Source organism: Hyalella azteca, unplaced genomic scaffold (assembly GCF_000764305.2).
Source record: "Hyalella azteca isolate HAZT.00-mixed unplaced genomic scaffold, Hazt_2.0.2 contig3992, whole genome shotgun sequence".
NCBI lineage: Eukaryota > Metazoa > Arthropoda > Malacostraca > Amphipoda > Hyalellidae > Hyalella > Hyalella azteca.
The window spans coordinates 42,832-46,784 of record NW_025934219.1 but is presented as its reverse complement, the minus strand read 5'-3'; positions in this window follow the sequence as shown (position 1 = coordinate 46,784).

The following is a 3,953-nucleotide window of genomic DNA, read 5'->3' as shown; positions in this document are numbered from 1 at the left end:
CAAAGAAAGACTCTCTTGGTATACGAAATCCGTTGTGAAATTCCAGTGTCTGGAGGGCTGTTAAGTGTAAGAGCCTCCAGCCGTGCATACCGCGCGATTGTTGGTCAGAACACATGGTTCTTGAGAGAACACTTGGCCAGAACACATGGTTCTTGAGAGAACACTTGGCCAGAACACATGGGTCTTGAGAGAACAGTTAGCAAGAACATAGGGTTCTTGAGAGAACAGTTAGCAAGAACACATGGTTCTTGAGAGAACAGTTAGCATGAACACAGGGTTCTTGAGAGAACACTTGGCCAGAACACATGGTTCTTGAGAGAAAACTTGGCCAGAACACTCGGTTCTTGAGAGAACAGTAAACCTGAAAACACGATTCTTGAGAGAACACTTGGTCAGAACGGATAGTTCTTGAGCGAACACATGGCCAGAACAGATAGTTCTTGATAGAACACTAAGCCAGAACACATGGTTCTTGAGAGAACACTTGGCCAGAACATATGGTTCTGGAGAGAACACTTGGCCAGAACACATAGTTCTGGAGAGAACACTTGGCCAGAACACATAGTTCTTGAGAGAACACTCGGCCAGAACACATGGTTCTTGAGAGAACAATTGGTCAGAACACATGGTTCTTGAGAGGACACGAGGCAGAACACACGGTTCTTGAGAGAACACTTGGCCAGAACACAAGGTTCTTGAGAGAATACTCGGCCAGAACACATGGTTCTTGAAAGAACAGTTAGCAAGAACTCAAGGTTCTGGAGAGAACACTTGGCCAGAACACACGGTTCTTGAGAGAACACTTGACCAGAGCACATGGTTCTGGAGAGAACAGTTAGCAAGAACACATGGTTCTTGAGAGAACACTTGGCCAGAGCACACGGTTCTTGAGAGAACACTTGGCCAGAACACTATAGTTCTTGAGAGAACACTTCGCCAGAACACATGGTTCTTGAGAGAACACTTGGCCAGAACACTATAGTTCTTGAGAGAAAACTTGGCCAGAACACTATAGTTCTTGAGAGAACACTTGGCCAGAACACATGGTTCGGGTGAGAACACTTGGCCAGAACACATAGTTCTTGAGAGAACACTTGGCCATATTGTGTTCTTTGATTTTAAGTTTATCTAACTAATGCCTTTTGACAGTGAAAAATTTCCTGGCATATTTTTAAGGCATACATTAAGAATTGAGTGCCAAAAACGTCGGAAAAATGACTGGCATATAAAGAGTAATAACATATATAATAGCCTTACGAAAGTTAATTAGCGTGGAGAAATCAAATAAATATGAAGTGCAAACATGAACTATATATGGACCCTAAAATATCTCGTATTTTCCTTTACGAAATAATTTGATATTTTTAAACATGACAAGACCGCGGTCTAAAAATAATGAAAATTAGCCACGGGAATCTAAATTTGGTCGTAGATACATCTCTCATATCATTTTAAACTCCATGATTCAAATTAACTAAAATAACTTTACAAATTTCTTAAATTAAAGCAAATCAATTGATGCCGCTCTGGAATTAACAAGAGTTTTCCAGGAAAATTAGAAAAAAAAAACACGTATCAAAATTCCTAATTGACGACCTTTATATTATTGAAACGAATCAAAATAGGCGAATATTCATCATAGACATACTTTCATAATCATGTGCAATTGTGCATGCCCAATGGTGAAATAGAATATTTTAGTCTAGAGTAAACAGTTGCCGGTAGTTTATAACAAATTTTATTTTGCTTCAATTGGAACCGAAAGTTCACCGAAACATCGTCGGCTATGCAGAGCAAATCAAGAATTCAGGTGAGAGCCTCGAGTGTGATGAGTGTAATGAATCGTGAAGCAAATATTCAGATCTTGCCCGGAATTCCATTGAGGTTCGTCGCTCTTTTGGCCGACGTGCGCGAGGCTTAGGCAAGGTTTTGTTCACGTGATTTTATTGAAGAAAGTTTCTAGAGAATAGCGGAGGCGTGGAGGCCACATTAAAGGCATTCCTGGTGCATAAAGGATCGCCTGCCGCCATGGTGCATAAAGGATCGCCTGCCGCTATGCATAGCTGCAAGGAAGGCTGGGCTACCTGAAGGAAATCTCCCAGCATCTCAAAACTTCAGTCACGGTCTCCGCGGAACAACAATGACTGATCTATTATATTTATAAGAAATACGTTGCTCGAAAATAGACCATCTGGCAACCGTTCAATTGTGGATGCAATATAGTTCATTAAGAGTCATAGGGAGACATGTCAACCACTGCATTAACATAAAACGTTCGCATTTGACTTTCTAGCGCATTTTCTCATTTATGAAAAAATGCACTATTGTGCTCGCCATGTCCGTCTGTCCGTATGTCTGTCCGTCCGTCTGTCCGTCCGTGACTTCATGTTTTCGTCTACGAGAAAATGCGCTCTCTGTCACTCACTTCAGTGAGTACTGAGTGAGTACTTCAGTGAGTACTGAGTTATATTTTTTCAGTTGCTGTACGCTGGGCAAACGTGGCCCGAATCTTTGAAGGATCTGAAGACTTACGGTCGATCCTCAGCATCTCTGAGCTGATCAGGAATTATAAGAGATTGAAGGATCCCGATATCCTGAAACGAAACGCAGTTCAGGTGCCACATTTCAGTGGCCAGAGAAAAGCCCGGCAGTTTTAAGACTTTAAGTCTAATGCAGTGCATAAAACGCGTCTTAATGGCCACAAAAAGGCTCGGGAATGCTTCTAAAATTATATTTTTTCGAATGCATGTGGTGTTAGATTCAGCGTCGGAGTCTCTTGGCCTTGTAAAATCTTTTCTTTTGGATATTTTATTCATGCTAAGATGAGCTTAAGCTGTTCATGACCGTATAGTTTAATATAAAATCTCAGTAAATTTATACATATTAGAATTTCCAATGAATATTTTGTTTTGTGTCGTTTAAGGATTTTTTTCCTTATATTTTAATAAATTTAGCCTCATTTATAAGAGACGAGTTTTGTTTTTGAATTCATTTTTTTCTATAAAATTACACAAATGGTGCGTATCCAAATGCATTTTGAAATTATTTTCTGTGGGAACTATAGACTTTTCATTAAAATAATGAAGTTTATTTAAGATTCAACTACGTTTTCACATTATTTTATTATTCTTCATTGGGCTGGTACAGTCTCTTCAACTTGGATAATGAATAACTTGTACCTGGATTTTGAATTAACTTCTTAGAAAATATTTTCGACTATTTTCGTTTGTTTGAGCTTAGAATAATACTAAACATATTGCTACTGATAACATTTATAGAAGTAAAATGGTTAACAGTGAAGTCATTTTGACAATCGGTTCTCTCAAAACATTTGCTTTTACGCATCATTTTTGATTGGCGAATAATAAATTCAATAGATAAAAATTGCTATCAACACTTATATTTAGAATATTTTAAAATGTTATTGCAATTAGATATTTGGTCACAACAGAAGTTTTGTAGGAGTTACTTTTTTTTGAGAGCCTATGTTTAGGTAAATACTCTGGCAAAGTTATCTTCGATCTCATTAGCATTTTTTCCATTGTATTCTGATGCTCAGAAAATGTGACGTTATTTAGACCCTGGCGATTGCTTTTTGCACGTGACTGGTTGACGCGCGGCATGTTTGTTTGCTTTTAGCCTCGTGCTTGCAGCGCCAATTTCAAGGCATTGAAGTGTAGGACAAGAGGGCTGGTATGTCTCGATATGAAACCTGATAACAAAAACCCAATAGCATTCCTGCCCCGACACACACAAACTGAAAGAAAGGTCAAAGCTGCCTTGAGATTCCGCCGGATTCCCACTTCTCAAAAGGGTGTGACGAAGAATGGGAATCGGATCCTTTGAGCGATTCCCAAGGTGTTGTAGCGCTGGCCTTTCGGAACACTCGTCAGGAATTCGAGAATAGGCCCTTGTCTTGAGGACGAGAGTTTGCTGATTCCTTGCGGCGTTCA